This window comes from Gopherus flavomarginatus, chromosome 5 (assembly GCF_025201925.1).
Source record: "Gopherus flavomarginatus isolate rGopFla2 chromosome 5, rGopFla2.mat.asm, whole genome shotgun sequence".
NCBI classification, from domain to species: Eukaryota; Metazoa; Chordata; order Testudines; family Testudinidae; genus Gopherus; species Gopherus flavomarginatus.
The window spans coordinates 31,338,086-31,352,212 of NC_066621.1; the positions used below are offsets into that span (position 1 = coordinate 31,338,086).

Sequence of the window (14,127 nt, forward strand, 5' to 3'; positions counted from 1 at the left end):
GAGTGGTTAATTGTCTCCTCGCACACAAAGAGGAGACACTTACATCTCAACCATTAGATAAGATGCTTCAATCTGAGCTAAGTCGTTGCTACTATTAACAATTTCAAAATAAAAAAATACAAATAAAATAGACTATTTCAGCTAATCTTATATGTCCATAATCTGGGAACTTCATATTATGCACTACTTCTAGTGACACTCCCAAATGGATCCGCATCCTTCACCCACCATGAGGTAGGTAAGAGCGGATCATTATTATCCCTACTTGAAAGAGGGAGAAGCTCAGGCTGAGAAAGGAGAATTGACTTGTCTTAGGTCACACAGCCCGTCAGAGGCAGTGTTGGGAATAGGACCGAATAGCCCTGATTTTCAAACAAACCATCGGATCTTGAATTTCAGACATTGAATGACCTGAATACTGTGCTCTCAGATGAGCTCCAGACCAACAACAGTGACAGTAATTATTCAGCAAGTATTTGAGGAGAACTGCAATGTTAGAGGGAATCATCAACTGCTCAGAGACAATTAATGCAGAGAAGCAGCAAAATTAATCAAAGATAGAACTGGTTCTGACTTATTTATTTGATCTTAAAGGAGAACAACAAGGACCTGAGTCTCCTCCCTGTCAATATCCCCCTGCTCAACCAATCAGGGTAGAGACGGAGGACGAGAGGCTGAGGGTTCTCACCAGAGAGCCCAAAGGATGGCCCAGGTCACCGGTGGGGATCACTGCCCGAGCACTATTTCAGTCCCACATTTTTGGGTGGACCTTCCATAGTGGGAGCTGCAGAGGACTTCCCTGCAACACACACACACACAACTCCGTCCTGTTGTTGGGAAGGGAACAGGAGAAAGGACAAAAGAAGCAAGAGAAGAAGAGGAGGGAGGGATGGAGGAAGAGGTGAAACAAAAAGGACAAACCCTAATATCCCCAGCGATTCTAAGGGACAAAATCCCAGGTGCGCAATAAAATTCTGCCTCCTTAAGCTCGTGTTTTCCATGCCTAGAATTCACTTGTCACCAGATAGATCAGACTGAACATGTTTCAAACCTCCAGGAGGCTCTTACCTTCTAAACAGGGACGGCTGTTTTCTAGTAAAATCACTACAAGGGAAGGAGGAAACTAGAAAGAGGTTTCTCCTGGCGCTCATGTCCATGACCCCAAACTAATCTCTCAGTCCTCAAAGAGAGACCTGGAGAAGGAAACGTGCTGAAGCAAAGCCACAGAGGTCTCTGAGGTTTCCCTGGCCCCTCGCCCCTGTCCTGCCTGGCTGATGTCAGCATCTCTCTGTGAGGTCACCACCTCCCCACCACCTTTGACCAATAGTCTGAGGTCCTGCAAAAGGCCTTTGTGATGTCACTGCCACACCCCTCCCTTGCTGGGCTAATGTCCTGCCCCTGGCCAGGCACTTGGAGGTTTGAGCTACTCCCTGTGGATCACCCCACTCAAGGAGCGTTCGTTCTAGGTAGCAAGCCGGCTAGACAGGAAAACATCAGATGCTGCTCCCAATGCTACATTCAGTTTTTCAGAAATTAGTCGACTTCATGGTCAGAAGACACCATTAGAGCATCTAACCTGCATATCACAGGCCTCCTGTATGACATAACAGCTACTTTGGGGGCAAACACATTCCAGAAAGGCATCTAGTCTTCATTAAATGACATCAGGAGATGGTGAATCCACCACTTTCCTGGTAGCTTGCTCCTGTGGTGAATCATCCTCGCTGTTGACTATTGTGCCTCAGTTGTAATATGAATTTGTCTCTTTTCACTTTCCAGCCATTGGGTCTTGTTATGCCTTTCTCTGCTCCATTCAAGAGCCCGTAATACCCAATCTTTTCTCTCCATTAAGGCCCTTCAACATTTCAATGAAATCACCTTTCAATCTTCTTTTGATAAGCTAAACAGGTTGAGCTCTTTCAATAGCTCACTGGAAGGCATTTTTCTCCAGCCCTCAGAACATTTGGTGGCTCTTTGCTGCCCTAGCTCCAATTTCACAACATCTTTTTCAAATGAGGATACCAGAACTGGAGGCAGTATAAAGGTTGTATAAAGGTAAAATTAAACAGGTTGCAGAGGAGTTTTTTTTAATTTCGGCTTTTGTTGCTAAAAATTTTGTCTCTCTGCGGTGAGAAAAAACACTCCCCGAATGCCAAAATTTGAGCCATGAAAAGCGGCAGTGTGAACAGCGCATCATAGGTGGAGCTGTGCTCCCGGTGACAAAGCTCCTGCCCCTCATTGGAGGTAGTTTGGCTTTGTTGCCGGGGAAGCTCTCTCTCAGCGATAAGGACGGCCACACAGCGCACCTTACAATGGCATGGTTAGAGTGGCACAGCTGCACCGTGGTAAGGTGCGCGGTGTAGACACAGCCTCAGAGCTGGGGAAAGCCGACAGGCGCTGAGGAGCACAGGGTTCAGACAGAGACATCCGTTAGGAGAGGAACTATTGACAGGGATTCTCTATAGCCTAGTAAAGTGGAGAGGATGGAAGATGATAATGTACAGGTAGGTTCTGATGAGAAACAGTGAAATGAAAGAGTCTCCCTCAATTACATCATGTAACAGCAGACAGCTAAAATGGGACACATTTTAGAAGTGCTTAAATACAAACGCTAAACGTCTAAGTACTAAGACTGGTGAATTTGAGTGCCTGGTATTGAGTGACGATATTGATAGAATAGGCATCACAGAAACCCTTGCACCCCCTCCTGCACCCACATGGGGAGACTGACCTGTGTGCATGGAGCAGCTGGCATTGCTGCCCCCCACTCCTCCCTGGAAGGCTGCTCATCTGGGCACCCCTAGGGGCTGTGGGATGTGGGGGCAAGAAGTGAGATCATCCGAGCTCCCTGCATCCAGGTCACTTTCCTCAGCCGGGCTGCATAGCAGGAGGGCAGAGAGCAGCAGCTTCTGATGCTCCCCTCACAGCACAGCCCAAGTGGGAAAAGTGACCAGGACGCATGGAGCACATAGGGTTGCTCCTTACTCCCCTCAAACCTCTATGGACCCATGGAGGAGCATTGGGGCAGGGGAGAGCAGTGAGCACCTTTGCACTGCCACACGGTGCCCTTTGACCCCTGGAGCCCTGGGCGGCTATCGGGGGGCACCACCCCTAAGGCCGGCCAGGCTCCCCAGAACGAGCAGCAGAAAACACAGAGACTGGCCACACACTGAGCAGTGGTAGCCTGGGCGGCTCGTAATGGAGGCTCAGGGGGGAGGTGTGTCATAACATTTTTTCCCAGATTTGGACCTTAGCGTCCAAAATATGGGTGTTAGCATGAAAAACTCCAAGCTTAGTTACCAGCTTGGACCTGGTAAAGCTGCCACCAGCCAGGGATTTATACAGTGCCTGGCTCGCTGTGGTCTCCCCAAAACCTTCCCCGGGGGACCCCCAGACTCAGATGCCTTGAGTCTCACAACAAAGGGGAATAAACCATTTCCCTTCCCCCTCCTCCCCTCCAGGTGTTCCCTCCCTGGGTTCCTGGAGAGATATACAGAAGCAAGCTCCGTGAATCTAAACAGAGGGACTCCCCCCTCCCTGTTTCCAGTCCTGGAAATAGAAGTACCAAGATAGCTAATCTCTCTTCCCCCTTACCCAGAGGGTATGCAAAGTCAGGCTAGTAAATCTAACACAACGAGATTTTTCCCCCTGACTTCTTCCTCCCACCAATTCCCTGGTGAGCTGCAGACTCAATTCCCTGGAGTCCCCACTAAAGAAGAAAATCCAACAGGTCTTAAAAGAAAACTTTATATAAAAAGAAAGAAAAGGACATAAAAATGGTCTCTCTGTATTAAGGTGACAAATACAGGGTTATTTGCTTAAAAGAAAAAAATGAATAAACAGCCTTATCCAAAAAGAATACAATTTAAACATTCCAGCAACTACACACATGTAAATACAAAAAAAACCAATATAAACTTATTATCTTATTATCTTTGTACTTACAACTTGGAAACAGAAGATTAGAAAGGCAGGAGATAGAAAAATCACTCTCATAGCCGAGACGCCACAGACACAAGACAAAGAACAAAGAACTCACACACAAACTTCCCTCCACCCAGATTTGAAAAAGTCTTGTTTCCTGATTGGTCCTCTGGTCAGGTGTTTTAGGTTACTGGTGTTACCCCTTTATAGGTAAAAGAACATTAACCCTTAGCTATCTGTTTATGAGAAGGGGGCTCAGCCTCCCCAAACCTTGCACTGCCAAGGGGACAGTGGGGCCCATGATCAGGGGCCCTGGCCAAGTTAGGTCCCCCTGGAAAAGTCTCCACTATGTCAGCCCCAGGGCTGGAGGAGCTCCCACTCCCTGCTACAGCCCGGGGGCTGCAGCAGGGGCACAGAGCTTCTCTGGTCTCAGGGCCACAGCGGGGCAGGGGTAAAGGAGTGATAGGGTGGGGCTGGTGGGGGAAGGGGTGGAACAGAAGTGACAGTGGATGGGGCCATGGGTGGAAGGGGGTAGAGCCACAGACAGAAGGTAGGGGCATGGTTCTGGTGCTGGGGCCCCCACACTTGTTCTCCCTTTCCCGGGGGTTTGGCATCACTAGCCCCGGCGTAGCGAGTAGGGTTCAGTGGTCCCCATAATGTGGGGTGCGACTCCTAGGGGGACACAGAGGAACATTCATGGGGGCACCTCAGGACCTGAGCCAGCCCACATAGAGGGCAGGGAGGGAGCACCACTCTGCCACAGCTCTTCCCCAACCCCACCCTCAGCCTGAGACTCTGGCTCCCAGCCCGGCGTCGACCCCTTTACCCCTGTCCGCACCCCTCACCCCAGCAAGCAACAGCCCCACTCCTCCCAGCCCCGGTTCTTGACCGTGGCTTCCGAGGGGCCACAGCCATGGCTAAGAGGGCACAATGTGAAATGTTTGGGGACCACTGGTTTAGGGTGACGTCCTCAATCACTTCTCTGCAGTCCAATAAAAGCTATTCCTCACTCACCTACCCCTCCATCAGGACGGACTAGGTATGTTCTGCTGCCCTTCACTCATACAGGAAGGAGAATAACATTTCATTCCACTCAATCCTAAAGTCATTTGTAACCCAAGACCATCCCAAACTGGTCATTTTGGGGAAGCGGCCCCATCATGCTGCATAGCTAGGCAGAGTAGGTGTGTCTATGCAAACACGGTCTGTTCCTGAAGTCTTTCCCCAGCTCCTCACTAGGTGAGAGAGGGGGAGCTCATTCAGACCCTGCTTTCGCTTAGTATTTAAAAACTCCTTAGTGTCCCTATCTCTGCCGGCCTTAGATTTCTCCTCCTGTCCGCTTTTTGACAGCTCAGATGAGGTGACCGAGTGGTTAAGGTGATGGACTGCTACTCCATTATGCTCTGCCTGCATGGGTTCAAATCCCATTCTCATCAGAGGCATTTAGTCTTCACCCTCCTTTATAGACAACCATCTCCCCCTTTGGTACAATAACAGATCAAACAATGTTGCTTGTGTTATCCAAAATTGGGTCAGTTAGTAAGCTTAGAGAGGACTAATAATGCCCCTCCCCCCAGAGTTTGGCAGAAAGCAGCACATTTATTACCTCGATAGCTAAGCTCAAAAGAAGGGATGGGGGAGGGTGTCACACTCATACTCACGCTCCCAGGACAGGCCTGGCAGTGGAGATGTCAGGATCCTTTAAGGTAAGTGTCCCACAGCGCAGCGATGGACGGTGCGATGAAGATCAGTCTCCCTGAGGTGCAATAGAATGTAACACAGCGAACCACTGGCCAGATGGGCCGGGTGAAGGGCATTCACTGGAGGTACAAAGGAGAGTGGGAAAGCCACTTCACAGGCATTCAAAGCGGGAAAGGACACAAGCTGGGGGAGTTTAACAGACCTTTTGAGCATACAGGTTATACAGAGCATACAGATCACTGCTGCTCCTACAACATGATAAGTTCTCAAGCAGCATGTTTCTTACTTTGCCCATCTGTCAATTTTGATGATTATTGATGGAAATATTTTGCCATTGGGTTGTGTGTTTACACAGAAATTGACATTTACCAACAAATACACAATTCTTCCAAGCCTGCCTAGTCTGTAGTTGATGGGTTTAGAGGGACACATTCACTCTTCCAGGTCCCCATTCCAGGCCTGTGCTCTCCAGGTTGTCAACTTCCCGCACTGCTGGGATCCTTCCCTCATCTCCCCCCAAACCATTGCCCCACCCCCACTTCTGGGGTCCCCTCCCTACACTGTCTAACTCCACTGCTGGCAGGATCTCTTCCTGTTCCTTTCATTTCCTGCCTCCACTCTGGGCAAAAGCTCTGCACTCTTCCCACACCAGAAGTTGAACCCAGGCCACCTGGGTGAAAACCAGGAATCCTGAACACTAGCCCATATGGGACTATTGTTGCATCTGACAAAGTGGGTATTCACCCACGACAGCTCATGCTCCAATACGTCTGTTAGTCTATAAGGTGCCACCGGATTCTTGGCTGCTATTATTACTACAACTCAGGCCTTGGCTACACTGGAGAGTTACAGTGCAGGTGGTGGCTTTACAGCGCTGTAACTTACTCCCCGTCCACACTGGCAAGGCACATACAGCGCTGTATCTCCCTGGCTACAGTGCTGCATGTGCTCCACCTCGACGAGAGGAATAAAGAGAACAGAGCTGGTGATGCAGCGCTGGGGTGCCAGTGTAAACAGTGATTAATCTTCCTACGCTGTCACTGACCTCCGGAACCTTCCCACAATGCTTTTAAGTAGAGATAACGCTCTTTGTTTTGGTGTGATGCCTCTGTTTGTTTTGTTGTGAGCTCAAGGCTCCCGGAGCTGCTTATCTAAAAACCAAACACAGTTACTGTTTGCAGTGAATGAGCAGAGGCAGGGGGATCCCTTTGGAACACCCACAGCTGGTGTTTGCTTGAGGAGAGAAGCAGCCGGGATGGGCACGGGGGAGGGGGGCTCTGTTTTGGATCAGCGGCTTATCTGGTCTGTGAGGAAAAGAACAAAGGCGGCTATTTGCATTTAGTGAATGAGAGAGGGGTGGGGGAGGAGGCTTGAACTTGCCAGGCAGGGAGCTGACACAGTGTCAGCTCCAAAAATCCACTCGCTCTGTCTCCCCGACGCTCCACCCCACCCTCCTCTTTTGAAAAGCACATTGCAGCCACTTGAAGGCTGGGATAGCTGCCCATAATGCACCACTCCCAACAGCGCTGCAAATGTGGCCATGACAGAGTGCTGGTAGCTGTCAGTGTGTCCACACTGCAGCGCTTTCCCTAAACAGCTGTAGGAAGACAGCTTTAACTCCCAGCGCTGGACAGCTGCAAGTGTAGCCAAACCCTCTCTAAGCCGACCCCTTATGAGAACAGCAGGGACTAGCATGACTAGATGTCCCGATTTTTGGGTCTTTTTCTTATATAGGTGCCTATTAACCCAACCCCCATCCCAATTTTTCACATTTGCTGTCGGATCACCCTAGCAGGGGTTGCACACAGGGCTGCATTAACCTTCAGGTGCTGAGGTTTCCCTCTCTCCATTCCCAGAGCCTGTGATCAGGAAACAGACATCAGGGCTCCCAGGTGCTGCACAGACCATGACTGAGATCAGACCCCATATTATGCAAGGTGCTGTACAAACCCTGGGCAACACTGAGACACCCAGGAGGTTCCCCTCAATTTCCCTGAGCCTCTGCTGCCCAACTTCTTCTGAATCCCTCTGGCTCACCCCCCCCACAAAAAAAACCCACCTTTCCAAACAGTCCTTCTTTCCTTGCCCCCTGATTCTGGTTTCACACCCTGGGACCATCTCCTCTCTTTGTCTCTCCCCCTCCAGGTGAAGCAGAGATGGAGGCAAATTCAGCCACTGGAGTCAGCCTCAGCGAGCACTGCAGCCGGCCCCGGGGGAGGGGGGGTGTTTGCAGACACAGGAAGGGAGCAGGGGGTGCTGGGAAGAAGGCGGCAGGAGAACAAAGCTCAGAGACCCAACATGGGGAAATTCCAGGGGGCGGGGCTCTGACACATCCCAGGTGCGGGCAGCTCCTGGGGGCGGGGCTCTGGCTCAGCTCGGGGGCGGGGCAGCTCCTTGGGGCGGGGCTCCAGCACAGAGCAGGGGTGGGGCAGCTCCTTGGGGCGGGGCTCCAGCACAGAGCAGGGGTGGGGCAGCTTCTGGGGGCGGGGCTCCAGCACAGAGCGGGGGCGGAGCAGCTCCTGGGGGTGGGGCTCTGGCACAGCCCATGGGCAGGGCAGCTCCTGGGGGCGGGGCTCTGGCACAGCCCGGGGGCGGAGCAGTTCCTGGGGGCGGGGCTCTGGCACATTGTGACGCGGAGCCCGGGCTGAACAGCTGCTTCCAGGTTCTCCACGTGCTACCAGCAGCGCTGGAGCTGCCCGAGCCAGAGCGGAGCCGCTGTTCCCAGCTGCAGCCAGGATCTGCCCCCGACCCCGCTGGGATCCAGGCGGGGACAGAGACTGGGGCCCGGGGGTTCCCCTTGGTGTGGCTGGCGGGGGCGGGAGGGGAGAAGCCGGAGCTGCAGGCGGGGGAAGGGCGGTGGGACATTGTGACCCGGAGCCCCCGGGGAATGAGAGGCGCTGGGGGGCAGGAAAGTGACTCTGCCCCAGGGAGCCTGGGAGAAGCCTTGAAGGCGCCTCGGCCCCAGTGGAGCTTCAGGAGGATCCCAGTGGAGCTGCAGGGGGGGGGAGGTCACTGGGGTGGGGGTGTAGATCTGTCTCTGTGCAGCCAGGACATTCCCGGGGTGGGAGGGAGGTGAGTTAACTGGATCCTGTCCCTGTTTTTGCCACTTCCTCCCACACACACATTCTCTCAAGATTTCCCCTTATCTCTCTCATTATCACACATGGCTATAAAATCCAGGGAGATTCTCCTCCCCCCCCCCCAATGATCAGCTCTCTAATTGCCTCTGATTTTCCCTTTTCTCTCCATACTTCTCAAAGGTCAATTTAAAATCACTCTGATGGGGGGTGGATTTTCCCACCCATTTTATCTGCAGCGATTTGTCCTTGTTTGGGTGGGAAATTGTTGCCCTGGGTCATTCCCCAGAACATGGCTCCCACTGGAGTGGGATGGGATGAGGTTCCCGTTCTCTGCCAGGGCAGGGAAGGGAAGGGAGGAGCACATCCCCCATGGAGACTGCGCAGACCCCATTTCCCAATTCCCCTGCGGCCCCCTTCCATTGTCCAGGGAGCCTTCCAGCTCCCCCCCTGCCCTTAAATCAGCTCCTCAAAGGGCTCTGAGCTGCTCACGTGAATGGTTGCCCCGTGGCCGGGGGGACCATCACATTCTGTTTATGTATTGGACAGTCATATAAAATCCAGTCCAACAGTCCCCCTTTTCCACTAGTTATTTAATAGCAACATCAAATCCCCTCCGATCTTGGTGGTTTTCTCTCATGTTATCAAATGTCGTTTGTGACAGGGTTCTCTCTGCGTGTCTCAAAGATTGATATAAAATACCCCAAACATTTGCCCCACTTCTCTCTAGTTGTTTTATTTCTAATTGAATATGATGGGTTGTTTCCCAATGTGCTAAGATGCAGCCGCCTCTGGGGTGGATCCATGGTGGCCATTATTTGCTAGTGACAGCCCGTGGATCTTTCTTGCCCTCCAGGCCTTCCATTCTCCTGTTAAAGAAGCACTCCCCAGGCTCCCTCTGCCTGTGTGACTGGCCAGCAGGAGGTGGTGTTAACTTTCTAGCCACTTCTCACACTCTGTGAGGTAACACTTGCAGGGGCAGGGAGGGTGTCTGTGTGGGGAGATTGCAGCTGAAGGGGCATTGTGGTAGGGGGAGGCCTCTGGGTGGCTGGGCAGGGGGTACCCTAGTCAGGTTGGTGGGTTGTGGAGGTTTGGGGTTTTCGGGGGTGGTGGTTCTGATGTGCCCATCCCTGAGGCTATGGGTCCTGGAGGTGGGTATCGCTGGGGGCCTGGTGGCTGCAGAACAGTGGGGGTGGGTGTCTCTTGGGGAGGCGGGACAGAGGGTTAGAGGGAGCCTGGTTCTGTGCCAGGGGCTCTGTCTGTGCTTCCCCCGCTGGTTCCTGGTTTTGTTGCCATGCCCAGTGCACAGAGCTGGGGGAGGGGATCCCTGGCACTAGGTGAGGGCATGCCAGGGAAGCAGAGTGATGGGTCGCACTGTAAAGCATCAGGGGGTCACACTGGGCAGAGGAGGGGGTCCCAGGCAAATGTCAGGGTAGATCGTTCTGGATGGTAGGGAAGTTCCTAGGCAGGCAGTGAGGGACTGAGTTCCCAGTGGGGGGGGGGTCCCTTGAGGGGGTCCCTGGCTGCTGGGGGCTCTTGGTGGGGGGAACCCTTTGGGATTCCCAACCTGGCAATCATGGTGTGGTGGGGGTTCTCTGGCCGGTGGGGCTTTGAGGGGTATCTGGGGTCCCTGGCCAGGGACTCTGGGGGCTGCGTCCCAGGGAATATCTGATGGGATCCTGGCTGGGGGGTGTCTGGGGCCCCTGGCTGGGGGGTCTGGGCTCTGGGTACTAGGGGGTGTCTGGGGGCTGCTGCTAACCATGATCCTTCTCTCTGGTCAACTTGTACCAGAGTCCTGGCTCCTAGTCACCAGGTCACCAAGTCCATTCTCCAGTCACGTGCCCTGTCACTGGGATAACTTTCTGTCCTCTTAGCAAACACTGTTAGTGTGAATTCACAGAATTTACTTTTCTCCTCTTTTGAAAACTGCAGGAACTTTCGGTTCCGTTTGGAAAATTTTTGCCCCCAGTCCTTGTCCTAGATCTGCGGGGGTGAGGGAGGTGGGAAGGGAGTCAGCACTGCCACACGATGGTCTTTTCCACAGCGTTCTGAACTCATTCTTTCTGAAATCCGGTGTCATTGAGACCGTTGTTAATCCAGAGTCACTGTATGGAAAGACAAGGAGTGATTCCAGATGGACAGTGGGTCAAATGAGATCAGCCATTCTCCCTGTGAGGAGGGGCTCCCATTAGCTGCTCTCCCCAGAGAGCTAAAGGAGGGAAGCTGCTCATACACTCCGTCCCTCTCTGCTCAGGATATTGGGGTTCAGCTTCCTGGGTCAGATGCTGCAGCCTCCATTGTGATCTGGGAGACCAGGCTTGGCAGCTGCTGCTCCCCCAGTGGGGCTCTGTGCTGGGAAGTGACCTTAATTAAAGCTTCTTCTCTGCCCGGCCCAGGGGATGACTTTCTGCAGCTGGTCCTAGCCCCCTAGGGCAGTCCTGGGCCCTGTTACTACTAAATTCTGAGCCAGAGTCTCCAGGTAACTGAAAGACCTCAGGGAATGTCCTAGGGTCTGGCAAGAAAGTGACTCTGCACAAACAACACCACCTCATTTCTCCTCCCATTAGCGGTTGCCAGGAGGAAATCCAGCCATGGGAGAGCAAAGCCCCCAGGAATGGGACTGTCCCAGCCAGAGGGGCAGGGAGAGAGGACAGGGGAAGGAGGGACTGAAAGGGGCAGTGGGAGAAATGAATGTGGGGGAGAGATTTCCAGCTCTCTAGTCCACCCAGACACATGTATTGCTGCATCCTGGGGCAGAACCACTTTCCAGTGAACAAAACAAGGATCAGACAGAGCAAAAGCCAGTTCCTGACTCCATATTCCCCCTGCTGGGGTGTGGCTGCCGTGGGGTCAGTGTCTGAGGGAATCCCCCACAGTGACTCCTTTGGTTCTGCTCTTTTCTAGCCTTGTGTTCAGAGAAGGGGTGAGGGGAGAGAGAAGGGAGGTTAAAAATGTGTCTGTGGACTTAGCCTGGCAGGAGGGGCCAGGTCTAAATTGTAATAAACAGATTGAGCATTTCCCAGCATGACAGAATCTAGGGTGTCTGTCTGCAGGGAAAGGGCCTGGGGGAATTGTGATGTGAAATTAACTAAAACCGGTTCTGAAACGCCCACAACTGCCCTTCTCCCCCAGACAGGCTGCAGAATGTTTTGCTCCAGCTCATCCCAGCCTGGCGTGGGACAGGGAAGAGAAATGGCTGCAGTGGAGTCAGTCCAGGTAGAGATTATCGGGGGGTTGCTGGTGGGTTCCTGCTGGAGGAAAGGGAGAGCAAATACACCAGAGGTGGGAAGGTTTGCAGAGTCTGGTTTGGAGGTTGGAGCGGGGCAGGAAATTCACAGCGTGGGGAAAGGAGGAGGCCAGGGTGTGGCAGACCTGCTGGGAGTTATTTACTAAGTGGCCTAGATTCTAGGAACAGACCCAGGAGGTTTGGAGGTGGAAATGCCCTAATTTGTGAAGAGAGAAAATAACCCACCTACATGGAGCTAGTCAAACTGACCATACTCCTAGTGCTGGAGCCTGACCTCATTAACCATCAGCTGCTGTGAGATATAAAGGGGACACCCATGAGTCAGGCTTATTGGAGCTGCCGCTCCCTTCATATCCCACTCCTCACAATGAGGAGGGTGTTGGGCATCCTACCAGCGAGCTCTCCCTGGACCCTGCTAGCGGCTCCATCTCCTGTATCAGTCAGTGGCTAGTAGGGGGGTGATGGATATGCTGGGAGAGATAAGGGGCTCTCTCTTCATCCCCTCACCCTGGCATTTGCTGGATACTCTGAGCCAGGTCGAGGTGGGACTCTCCTGACTATGATCCACCCAGAGCTTCCATTTGATTCACTCTTCTCTGCCACAAATAGTGGGGCAGCAAGTCCTTAGTGTTGGACTCTTACTCTTTCAGGGGCTGGTGACCTTCAAGGAGATGGCTATGTATTTCACCAGGGAAGAGTGGGCTCTGCTGGACCCTACTCAGAGAGCCCTCTACTGGGATGTCATGCAGGAGAACTATGAGACTGTGACCTCGCTGGGTAAGGGTTCCTGTCCCTTCTGTTCTTGGAAGGGGAAATGAAGAGTGAAGGTTCACGCCACCCCCACAATGCCATCTGTACCCTATCCTGTTTCAGCATCACCCCAATAGGCCAGTAACATACATACTACCAGAGACCCTCCTCTGCTGCAGAACACTTTGGGAACAGAGCACAGGAGCAGCATCACACAATGTCAAATATCTCCTCTTTACTCAAGTAAAACTGGGGTTAGGTCCAGCATAATGAACAGAAGCTTCCTACCCCCAGCCTTCTCTCAAACCCTGAGCCTTCTCTACCCAAACCAGAATGTGCTTGGGGTGTAACAAGCAGGCGGCTCGAGTCAGAGCTGCCAGTCCAGGGTTACTTATCATACAGACACTCAGTGCGTCCTTGAACGCTGGCTGGGAGTATCCCAGACAGGGGAGCTCCAGCAGCAGAACACTGAATCTCACCCAGGATTACAGATGACACAACTCCTCGCTGATCTGGATTGCACCCCAGCATGTGAAAATGGCCTAGGTTGGTAGTGACATTTCTTGAGACATGGAGAGTCTTGCTCCCATATCACCAGGTGTAATAAAAATAACAGGAAAGGCCAAATATGGAAAACTGATTCTTCAGCTTGCTTTTGACCTGCATCATATTTTGCAGTATATTCCAAATAAGGAAATTAACGTGCAACGTATGTGTCATTGTTTGTGGTTTTAAGCTGTAAAAGGCTTGTGTGATTTTTAGCTCAGGAACAGTATTCCAATAGCTGTCGCCCCCTGCGTGCTTGTAACCAAGAAAAGAGCCTCAGGCTGAGCTGATTCAAATATTAATCCTGTGGTCGTTTTCCACAACAGCCTCAATAGGTCCCTGTGATGGAATGTAAGGCTACATCTAGACTACCCACCGTATCGGCGGGTTAAAATCGATTGCTCGGGGATCGATATATGGCGTCTCATCTAGATGCCATATATCGATCCCCGAGCGCGCTTATATCGATTCCGGAACAACACCAACCCCAACGGAGTTGCTGATTTGACAGAGGGAGCCGCGGACATCGATCCAGCGCGGTGAGGATGGGTGAGTAATCCGATCTTAGATATTCGACTTCAGTTACGTTATTCACGTAGCTGAATTTGCGTATCTAAGATCGATTTCCCCCCGTAGTGTAGACCAGCCCTTAATGTCTTCACACCTTCCCCCTGCAGGAGAATGGCTGTTTGACCAGCTGTTTGCCTTGCTGTCTCTGAGGAACTGGTCTGTGGGTGTTCCCCAGAACTGTAACTTTTTCAGTAATATCATACTGTAAAATCTCACAATTTTACATACAGTGTTACTATACATTTTAACAGGAGGATAATATTCAGTAGGTTATGCGTTTTCTAATGATACCTCACAAGCCATTTTCCACTA

The 14,127-nt window shown here is 52.1% G+C and overlaps 1 protein-coding gene and 1 non-coding gene across 1 annotated transcript; both read left to right on the top strand.

The window, feature by feature from the left end:
- Positions 1–14,127, top strand: part of LOC127052622 (zinc finger protein 560-like) — a 521,510-nt gene that overhangs the window by 345,837 nt on the left and 161,546 nt on the right.
- Positions 5,279–5,360, top strand: TRNAS-GCU (transfer RNA serine (anticodon GCU)). Its single transcript has one exon. It is a non-coding gene; the product is annotated as a tRNA-Ser (tRNA).